This window comes from Octopus bimaculoides, chromosome 3 (assembly GCF_046866305.1).
Source record: "Octopus bimaculoides isolate indiv1 chromosome 3, ASM4686630v1, whole genome shotgun sequence".
Lineage (NCBI taxonomy): Eukaryota > Metazoa > Mollusca > Cephalopoda > Octopoda > Octopodidae > Octopus > Octopus bimaculoides.
The window spans coordinates 133,300,923-133,312,956 of NC_142930.1; the positions used below are offsets into that span (position 1 = coordinate 133,300,923).

Sequence of the window (12,034 nt, forward strand, 5' to 3'; positions counted from 1 at the left end):
CATACACACACGCATACATATACTTTTCCCCTTCCTCTCTACCAGCATCCTCTCTCAGTTTCTCTATTCCAGATGCCATCTTGCTCTGTCTCTTTCTTTGTCTATCTCTCTCTCTCTCATTCTTTCCCCACCTCTATTTCTTTTGTTTTCTCACCTCTCCCTACTTTTTTAATTTTTCCTTCTCTCCACTCACCTCCTTTCTTTCATTCTCTCTCTCTCTCTCTCTCTCTCTCTCTCATGCTTCTCACTTTCTCTCTCTCAATTGTATTTACTCCCTTCTTCCAACACAACACCATACATCCACCCTATATCTCTCTCTTTCATCTCTAAACTCGCTAGATCTAAACAACTAGTTCTTCTATGAAATAGATGGCATCTTGTTCATTCTATTAATCTAAAACCTCCCTTTCATTCTGGCAGTTATTCTACAACACTGAATCTTTGTTCAATCTGAAGCACTCCATTAAAATAGTTTGGAAAATCTCAACATGTTTTAGATATACACAGTTCTGTATTATAGCATAAGACATATATATTTGTTTTCATTTGTTTATTTTACATTCATTTTTTTCCAAGATAGCATGAGTTAGGCAAATACGTTATTAATGTATTGTTTTACAGCCAGTTGCCCTTTGTGACACTAACCCTTACCTGTTGTTCAAATAAGGGCTTTGAAGGTATGTAATAAAAAAAATGATTTATTACTGGAGAAGTTACAACATTTGAACATTGTGACTTTCGTACAAGTAAGCACAGATGTAAACAAACATAGGTTCCAGTGAGTGACCTTCTGTGCGTTAAGCAGATGTGATAACCATTACACTGAAAGCACATGGCTTAGTGGTTAGTGTATTCAGCTCATGATCATAAGACTGTGAGTTCGATTACCAGCAGCATATTGTGTTCTTAAGCATAATACTTTATTTCCGGTTGCTCTAGTCCACTCAATCGGCATGAATTGTATCTATATTTCAAAGGGTCAGCCTTGTCTCATTCTGTGTCGTGCTGAATCTCCCTGCGCACTATGTTAAGGGTGTGTGTGTATGTGGAGTACTCAGCCACTTGCAAATTAATTTCACAAGCAGGCTGTTCCATTGATACGATCAACTGGAACCCTTGTCATCATAACCAACGGAGTGCGAGTTTTATAAACAAACAAACACACACACACACACACACACATTTATTTCATCATGATCATCATTGTTGTTTTACGTCTGCTGTCCATGCTTGTTGAGTGAGTCTGCTTGCATAGATGCATCAGGGTTCCTCATCTTTATCATATTTCATTTTGGTTTGGCTTCTACAGCTGGATGTCCTTCTTAACACCAACCACTTAACAGAGTGCACTGGGTGCTTGTTCTGTAACTCCAGCACTACAGAGATAGCCATGTCTTTGTCTCACCTAAATGGACCTCAAGCTCACATCTTTTGTTCATTTGCCTTCTTATAGAGTGAGAAGCATGATTAAAGGTGATGTGTGGGCAATAAGAGCAAGAGTGATAAAGACATGGACAAAACAGCTGTGGATGGCTGGTGGTATAAGTAATAAATAGATGACATATGCACAGACATGCACATGACTAGGTCTAGACATGGTTTTATGGTTATGAAGTTCACTTGGCAAACATGTGGTTTTTAAGTTTAGGTCCAGTGCATGGCATCTTGTGCAATGTTATCTACTATTGCCTTGGGCCAGCCAGTGGCTTGTGAGTGGATCAGTAGATGGATACTGCAGTGTGTTTGTGTGTGTGTGTGTGTGTGTGTGTGTGTGTGTGTGTGTGTGTGTGTGCATAGATGTGCATGAAAGTTGTCATTTTCTCTTTCTCTATGAGATTGCCTCATGGCGTTACAATGTTTGCATCTCCAGTGAATATTGTCTTGTAGGTCTGTGTCCCCCAAGTAGTAGAATAAAAAAGAAAATCACATGTAAAATAGTAAAGGGTTGAACTGGAAGAGAATCCAACTGTGAAAGTACAACTTGAAATAAGTATCATTCAAACCCATGCAACCATAAAAAACACATAAAATGGACAAATACACACACTACATATGTGTGTGTGTGTGTGTGTGTGTGTGTATAAGTATGTATGTAGATGTAAGTATATTTGGTTTTACAAATGTGAGAAAGAAAACTTACTGTGTAAATGGAGTGTATATACTATTATTTGCTAGGATCACTACAGAGGTTATTCAAGAGCTTTGAGTTTCAAGTCAATGCACTTATCGAGTTTGATGTATATAAAATCATTCATATGTGTATGCATGTGTATATATTTATATATGCACACTCATGCATACACACAAGGATGTTTATACATTTATTGTATATGCACACACACACACACACATTCTTTAGTTAATAAGTATGAAACTGCAAAAAGCATCACCTATAGCTATATTTTGCTGAAAATACTTACAAAGATGTGAAGCATGATAATGTCTGTCATCATCATTATCATCGTTATCGTTTAACATCCATGTTCCAGGCTGGCATGGAACATGGTATAAAATGTGTGCATGTGTGTGTGTTATATTCTCTTCTTTTCTGTTTCTCTCTTTATCTTATTCTCTCTTCTTTCCATCATTGTCATGTTCCTCTGTTGTGTGGGTGTGAATCTTTGAAACTGAAGACTGTACAGTGTCATTATCTCTTTCATTGAAAATCAAAGTTTAAACTACATTCCTAGACATGACCTTCTGTAGGTAGCAACAGTTATTATTACACATGCCATGTGTGATGGTGTGTTCAGCTATATTAAGCTATGACATTTTGTCTGTGCAGTAGATTTGCTTTTCTCCAAAGTGCTGCTGATTGAACAGGTTTATGATTATTGTCATTCTTTCCATGGCCATCCATTTTTCATACACAGTACATGCTTTCCACTCCCCAGTGTTCTCTTTCTAAGACAGCAAGTGTGACTTGACTGCTGTCTCTTGCAGGTTGAACACCCTTGTAGAGAAGCTCCCTTGCTTCATTTTTCTCTAAACTATGTTTTGCTTGCATTCTTGTGTGTGTGTGTGTGCATGTGTGTGTGCATTTACCAAGTTGGTTAACCTAATCGTGTGCAATTACCAAGATAACAATAATTACACATTTACTATATTAATATCATACAAGAAATCCTTAGAATTGGCTGAAGAATGGACAGGGAGTAAAGTGGTAGTAGAGTCCAGTTATTTATGATACTGTAATGGCAGCTCTTGACTTGTCATGAGGTCAGTGTGTTTAGATGGTTAGTGGGTCAGTCAGACATTGCTGTTGGTTAATCAGTAGAACAATGCTTTTTGCTGGGGCAGTTGGAACATTACATTTGGCTAGTCAGTAGGATATTGTTGTTGCTTGGCCAACAAGACATTGCAAAAGCATTGTTTTTTTATCATTGTTTTTCTTTGGTCTGTAAGACGTTGATTGATCAGTAAGGTATTACTGTTTAGCTGATTATTAAAATGGACAAGTAATAAGATAAGAGTAATTACATTTTTTTTTATTGTATTTAAAAGTGAAAGCAAAATGATCAAATGTATATAGCATTGCACTACCAACTCCTTAGATCCTGAATTCCATTCTAAGTCGTAGCTTTGTTGAATATTTGAAGAGCAGATCTAAATCTACATCCCTTAGTTGATTTAATTGTAATTACAAGCTCACAGGAAAATATTACCCATGAAAGACTGATGTGGTAACTCAGTAGAAATTGTATCTCTCAAGTACTTAGTTATGGCTAATCTCCAAGCCTTAAAAAGCTCTTTGTAGTTCAACAAACATTCATACTTGAAATAAATAGATTATCTAAACTGCATTATGAGTCATTTCCAAAGGTTTAAATTTCTAATTGAAGACCTTTATCTTAATTAGTAATGAGAATGTCCAATGGTACCTTATTGATGAAGGTATGTTATGTTTTTCGTTTTGTACCTGGTCATCCTTGATTGAGCTGGCCTGTGATCAAAGATATTCCCATTGTGACCATCCTATCTTTTCAGACCTTGTTTAGCTCAGACTACATTTTCCAATGTATCCTTGTTTTTTTTTTAAGTTAGAGAGGTGAGATTTAATAGAGATCTGGTTGCTATTTCTAAGAGATCAAGTAATCATGTAGAGGCTTCTTTGTTGATTTTGGAAATAGAATAAGATGGTTCCATTCTGTTTAGTTGATGATCATTTTTGTTTATTTTCTTTTCTTAACTTTTACTGATAAATGCTAGTATCAGTAATAGGCACAGGAGTGGCTGTGTGGTAAGAAGCTTGCTTCCTAACCTCATGGTTTCGGGTTCAGTCTCACTGCATGGCACCTTGGTCTAGTGACTTCTGCTATAGCCTCAGGCCAACCAAAGCCTTGTGAGTAGATTTGGTAGACGGAAATTAAAAGAAGCCCATCATATATATATATATATATATATATATATATATATATATATATATATGTTTGTGTGTCTGTTTGTCCCCACCATTATCGCTTGACAACCAATGTTGGTGTGTCTACATCCCCGTAACTTAGCGGTTCGGAAAACGATCTTGATTTTGTTTTTTATCCCCATTTGGTTGGACAACCTCTCAAGTACTCTGATCACTCATCATGGCTTTTTTTCCTTCTCTGATTTAATAATCCAATCATACTGTTGTTTGTTGTGTTGTGTGTCTTTCCTTTGCACACAGAATAACCATCAAGAGATTCCTACTCTCAACCGCGCCATATGAAAAACAATATTTTTTGTTAAAATCTTTTCTCCAAGGTTTGATATTTGAGATGGAATTGTGCTATTTTAAATGATAAACTAGTTTTGTTTTTCTACCATTTTGTGCACTTTGAATGGAAATAATCTTGTCTAACTAAATATAGTATTACATTATAAACATAAACTGCCTTCGGTTGTGACTGACTGACGATAAAGATCCACCCTGGGGTTGCATTACTGTAGCCTAGAGTGGTGGGCGGGTAGTGATTAGGAGGAACCAATTTGATATAGTGACAGTTTGTGTCGCAAACTGTTTTATCTAGAAATAGTATTACTGTTGGAGTTGTGACTGTTATATTTACTTCAAATAATGGTTTTTCTTATTTCGAGATCTGAAAATTTCTTTTCTCCTAAATATAGTATAAATTATATTTTAGGCCTCAGTTTAGGAATAGTTATGGCTTTTTATCTAAAGGATTCTTTATATATATATATATATATATTTATGGGAAGGAATTCTAAGAGGCTATCTATTTTAGATTCAAGATACACGACTGTGTATTTAAGTGTGTGTGTTTGCGTGTGTAGTGTGTCTGTTTGAGTATGTATTACATTTCTTTGTGTTTATGTATGTATATTATCTGTTTGCGTATCTGTGTCTGCGTTTTTGTAAATATATATCTATGTGTGAGTTGATTACTCTACCTGAATTAATTATTTAAGATCTTACTCATCACCAACACTCTTCACCTTGATTTACAGATAAACTCGGCTAGTAAGCTAACACTGAAATAGCCATAATTGTTTCATCTATATTACAGTTAAGTAAAATGGATGTTAATGCTCTTTGCTCTTAATGTAATCTAACTTAACACTTTTTTCTGAAATGGTTTCTATTTGATATTTGGAAGTATATTATGTCCAATAAATTATTTTATGGATATAAACTGTTGTTGTTGTTGTTTTGCCCTAGATAAGCCATGATTGAGAAGATCAAAGTCATTCCTACCATAACTCTACTGTTTTCCTTTCAGTCATGATATATCTAGGACTGCATCTTCCTATATGTCTTTTCCTCTTTAAGATAGTAAACTGTGATTTGAGGGAGATCTTGGTTGCTCTTTCTGGGAAGTTCAAAGACTATGTAAAAGCTCCTTCAGTGACTCATATATATATAGCTTTTCTTTGTAGTTTGAGTAAAAGTAAGTTCGACCAAATCTGTGTTTGTAATAATGGTTTCTAATTTAAGCACAAAGCCAGCAGTTTTGAGGAGAAGCATTAGTTGATTATATTAACCCCAGTAGTTGACAAGCACTTTATTTTATTGACCCCAAAAAGATGAAAGATAAGGTTGATCTTGGCAGTATTTGAACTCAGAATGTATAGAGCTGGAAGAAATTTCGCTAAGCATTTTGTCTAACAGATTAATGATTCTGCCAGCTCATCACCATCATCAATGTAACAATAATAATTCTTTATAATTTTGATACAGGGCCAGCAGTTTTAGGGGGAGGGGGTTAGTCAAATACATCCCCAATACTTGACTGGTACTTTATTTTTATCACCCCCAGTAAGATGAAAGGCAAAGTCAACCTTGGTCTAAGGTTTGAACTCAGAATGTAAAGAATAGGAACAACTACTGCAAAGCTTTTTTTACCAAAACTTCAACAGTCCTGCCAGGTTACCACCTCACATAACAACAAAGAACACCCTTTTTCCCTTCTAACCATTCTTACCTTTTTTTTTTTTGCCCTTCTCTCTCTCTCTCTCCCCCTCTCCCATTGTCTCTATCACTTTGTTTTATCTCTTCCTTCTTCACTCCTTTTGTATTTCTTTCCACCCTCTCTTCATTCTTCTTTCTTTAAGTGTGATTCTTTCATTTGCAATAACATTTCCATGTACAACATACAACACCATCTGTTTGTACCTTTTGGTATTTTGATCTACCTGTCGAACTCCCCCACAAACACTGTAGCACATTTACCTTTTACATACTTATATATAGATACATGTTTATAGTTCATGAACTGAACACAAGCATATTTACCTTTTACTATTTGGCTATATATATATATATATATATATATATATATATATATATATATATATATATATATACACACATACACACATAGCAATCCCTCCTTGCCGTATTGCGGTTTATTATTTAAGCTTACATTGATTCCTCTGTGATGTTGTCTTGCATGTATAATAAAATAAAAAGATACAAATTATAAAAATAATTTTAAAAAATACAGTACAGTACTGTTTCTACTTGGTGGATTTTCACCTATTGTTGTGGAGTTTTGGAATGTAACACCCGTGATAGTCAAGGGATTACTCTGTGTGCATGTGTGTGTGTATATATAGAGAGTGACTTAATAGGTATTTTAGATATTCACGTATATTCTTTGACACATGCATATTCAAACGACTCCAACTTTGGTTTAAATTTCTTGCTTCTTTCTCTATGCCAAAATCATTTAATTATTGAATGCTAGTGATGATATTATTATTGTTATCATCATCATCACTGCCATCATCAGTGTTTTGATGTCTGCTTTTTCTTGTTGGCATGAGATGAACAGCCTTTCTGGGGCAGTGTTTTATGGCAGGATCCCCTTTCTGTTGTCAACTGTTTTAGTCATCTCTTACAACATGCATGGACACACTTATGATAAAACTGTAATATACATGTTAATGATGATGTCGGTGTTTAAAAAGAACAATTTCTCTTCTCCCTACCAGCTAATAGGCATTTACATTAACCCCCACCTAAATTTAAATTCTGATTTTTCTAACTAATATGTCACAGGTGGGATTAAGAAGGTGAGCTGGCAGAATTGTTAGCACATTGGACAAAATGCTTAGCAGACTTTGTCTTTCATCCTTTCGAGATTGATGAAATAAATACCAGTTAAACACTGGGATCAATGTAATTAACAAGTACCTTTCCCCAAAATTTCAGGCCTCATGCCTATTGTGGAAATTATTATTATAATTAAGGCAAAATTGTTAGTATATCAGGCAAAATGCGTAGCGGTATGTCGTCTGTCTTTACGGCTCTGAGTTTGAATTCTTATTTCTTTATTGCCCACAGGGGGCTAAACATAGAGGGGACAAACAAGGACAGACAAATGGATTAAGTCGATTACATCGACCCCAGTGCGTAACAGGTACTTAATTTATCGACCCAGAAAGGATGAAAGGCAAAGTCGACCTCGGCGGAATTTGAACTCAGAACGTAACGGCAGACGAAATACCGCTAAGCATTTCGCCCGGCCTGCTAACATTTCTGCCAACTCGCCAGCTCTGAGTTTGAATTCTGCCGAGGTAGAATTTTAAGGTCAATAAAATAAGTACCAGTTGAGCAGCTGGGTTGTTGTAAGTGACTTACCCCATCCCCCAAAATTACTTCTTGCCAAAATATGAAACCAATATATCAAAGGTGTTGTCAGAAACATTCAAGTGATGTATTTAATGTTTTGTAGTATGTACATATCTTACTTTACGTTCCAAGTTCATATCCCTTCTGGATGAACTTTGATTTTCATTCTTCACTGGCTGCTAAAACAAATCATCATCATCATCATCGTTTAACATCCAGTTTCCATGCTGGCATGTGTTAGACGGTTTGATTGGAGGCAGGCAAGCCAGAAGGCTGCACCAGGCTCCAGTCCGATCTGGCAAAGTTTCTACAGCTGGATGCCCTTCCTAACGCCAACCACTGAGCGTGTAGTGGGTGCCTTTTACATGCCACTGGAATGGGGGCCAGTCAGGCGACACTGGCAACGATCACGCTTCAATGATGCTTTTTAAATGCCACCGGCACGGGACCAGTCAGATGGCACTGGCATCAACGATACTCAAATGGTACTTTTTACATGCCACCGGCACAGGTACCAATCAGGTTGTACTGTCAGTAGTAATAAACTGGTATCAAATATTTTAATCAACAGCATCCACCTACCTACCAAAATTTCTGATTTTGTATTGTCTCTAGAAATCAATATTAGTGGACGTGTTTTTGTATTTCATTCTATTTGATGTATAGCTTTTGCATGTTTATCCTTTTTGAATTCTTTTTTAAATATTTTTTTTTTCTTCTATCTTATTTCTAGGTAAGAAAGATGACAGTTTATTCGCTGTTTCTCTTTTATAATACCACAATCAGAAGTTATCAACTATACAAGTAATTCTGGTAAATATTATTTCTGTGTGTGTATGTATGCATGCATGTATTGTATATGTATGCATGCATGCATTATGTAGTATACACGTATGTATGTATGTATGTATGTATGCATGTGTTATGTAGTGTACATGTTTGTATGTATGTATGTGTGTATGCATGTATGTATTATGTAGTGTACATGTATGTATGCCTGCATGTGTGTGTATGTATGTATGTATAATTATAATACCCTTGCAGTCACTTGCACTTTACTATATATCCAATCCCTACAACATCCTATGCTTTATTCAAAGTCATATTCTCGCATACACTCACACACATTTCCCTCCACTACTCCTACACATATTTCCCCTTAACCCTTTCGTTACTGTATTTATTTTTGACATGCTCTGTGTTTCTTTCGATTAATTTTAAATATAAAAAAGAATTTAGTAAAATAACTTAGTTATCATTAAGCTAATGTTAGGAACATAAACTGTGACTAAGGTTTGGTGGAAGATTTTAATTCAAAACTTATGAAAACAAGGCATTTGTACTACAGAGCCAGAGCCAGTTTCAGCCGGGTTGGTAACGAATCCTTCCAAAGATGCTTTTTTGTGGGGTGGGGGCTGCTCATGTCATTTAACTTGATAAAGGAAAACTGTCCAAAACGTTAAAATTTCTTTTTCTTCACATTATATTATATTACCTTTACATACTTGTTTGTTGTTTTTGTTAAGTCTTTTTTACCCTGTTTTTGTTTGTGTTTCACTTTAGACTTATGTATGTTCATGTATATATAGGCATGTGTGTAGATCTGTGTGTGTGTGTGTGTGTGTGTTTTACTGATTTCATTCATTGGCCTTCAGAGGTTTAAATTAGTTATCTAGTACTTGTTTCATTTATAAAATATGAAATCCAAAAACAGAGAATGGAGTCAGGAGAGATGACTTTGTCAAGCATATTGTATAGGATGTATGACAGAACTGAATAAGGCAAAACCAAAAACTCCAAGAATGTGAAGGACCTGAAGTTAATGCCAATAGGAATTGTCAAGCAAAAATCTCAATTGTTGTATCATATGCCTACAATGCAATGAAAATTATATTGTCCAAATAGAATCAAAATTAATACATTGGGTTGGGGTACATAAGCATCAAATCAAGATTCATTTCTTAGAAATGTTCCATATAATGAACATTTAGATATTTGTGCAAATGGAAAAATTCAGAATATTTCCTCTTTCCAAAATAAAATGAAATGATCAACTATGAAAAGCAAAAGAAGAATATTTAATAAAAATTTTAGATCTGAAACTAAACATTCAACACCACTACTAAAATCAACTTGTGGTTTTGGGTTCCCCACTGCATGACATCTTGGGCAGTGTCTTCTATTGTTTCAGACTGATCAAAGCTTTGTGAGTAGGTGGAAACTGAAAGAAGCTCATTGTATATGCATGTGTGTGTGTGTGTGTGTGTGTGTGTGTGTGTGTGTGTGTGTGTGTGTGTGTGTGTGTGTGTGAGAGAGAGAGAGACCACCACTTGAGAACCAGTGTTGGTTTGTTTACATTCCTGTAACCAATAAAATAAGTACCAGGCTTATAAAAAATGTACTGGGGTCAACTCAACCCTTCAGTGTAGTGCTCCAGCATAGCCACTGTCCAGTGATTGAAGCAAGTAAAAGGTAAAAACATAAAGACATTACACTCTTGAAACTACAATATTCTCTGATTGTGTTATATTTAATAATTACAAAAAAAATGCATAAAATATTTCTTGGTAGAAACAACTTTATTTTTCTAGCTTTGGGCTCATTCTGTCTGAAGATGTTTGTATACTCTTTGCCATGAGTTAACAAAGAATGAGATTATTGACACTAAAATTTAGTCTCGGATGTTGTTTTTATACTCTTTCATTGGATATTCCCGCTATTTTGTCGACTACATTCAGTTTAAATTGGGAAAGCTCTTATATTTGTATTCCATGGCCTGTCTTTCAAGAATAGTGTGTTTGTGCCTGTTGGAGCTTTACTTCCCAAATCACTTATAAGTTGTCTAAGAGATTCTGTTTATTCAGTCAGAATAGGATTTTCAGATGAATGGCCGCTGACCATAACATACTATGGCTGTTGCAGTTTAGAATTAAGCTTTACTGATACCACGTTCTTTGTCCCTACATTGCTTTTGGCAATGTATTTTTATTTTCAGTTTTGTTTTTGTTATTATCATATCATCTATCACTATGTGGTATGTTATTTAGAGCAGGATTCTTAGTCAGTGTATGAATCAGATCTTGTTACGCTTTCCTTTTTTTCTGTTCGTTAGAGTGTTTTGGACTTGGACCAAGTTCTGCATATATCTAATGTACCGTGGCTGTTTCATTCCCCAAATAAAACCATAACGTTTAGGTTCAAACCTGTACACAAGCCCAACCCAATTCTTTGTTGATGTGAGACTGTCAGGTCACATGGACTTTGTACTTAGCAAGGAAGATTTGTATGCATGTGTATGTGTGTGTGTGAGCGAGCGAGAGTGTGTGTGTGTGCATGTGTGTGTGTGTGTGTGTGTGAGCGCGTGTGTGTGTGTGTGTGCACGTGTGTGTTGCTTTTTCAGTTGTTGGGTTGCAGCCCACTTTATCAAATCAACCGCAGTACTCCTAAATCTGGTACTTATTGTGTTGATCTCCCATTTCCAAACTGCTAAGTTACAGAGAGCTAAACAACACAGGTTGTTAAGTGCTGCATAAACACACACACACAAACGTGTGTGTGTGTGTGTGTATTTATATGTATATTTATATGTGCATATTTATATGTATATATGTATCAGATTGGAGCCTGGTGTAGCCATCGGATTGCACCAGTCCTCAGTCAAATCGTCCAACCCATGCTAGCATGGAAAGCGGACGTTAAACGATGATGATTATGGTGATGATGATGATGATGCATATACTGTGTCTTTATGTTTGTTTGAATATCTCCAGTAAAACAAAATGGTGATGATACTATCTAAAAGCTAAGAAACAAAGCTTCTTTCATTGGAATTTAGTGGCCACAAACTTTCTATAAATAGATTTAAAACTTTGTGTGTGTGCACGTGTGTATCTTTTACTTGTTTCAGGCACTGGACTACAGCCATGCTGGGGTACTGCTTTGAAAGGTTTAGTTGAATAAAATTTA

The 12,034-nt window shown here is 35.7% G+C and overlaps 1 protein-coding gene across 24 annotated transcripts in view; it reads left to right on the forward strand.

Annotated features, from left to right (window-relative positions):
* LOC106877319 (tyrosine-protein kinase CSK) overlaps positions 1-12,034 on the forward strand; it is a 354,354-nt gene that overhangs the window by 147,440 nt on the left and 194,880 nt on the right. For 15 of the 24 annotated variants that reach the window (XM_089349669.1, XM_089349666.1, XM_089349674.1 and 12 more), the window contains one exon: positions 8,802-8,881. The exons of the other annotated variants lie outside the window; for them this stretch is intronic. The gene's annotated coding sequence lies outside the window, so the exon portion shown is untranslated. The remainder of the gene's footprint in view (positions 1-8,801; positions 8,882-12,034) is intronic. 24 annotated transcript variants of the gene reach the window in all.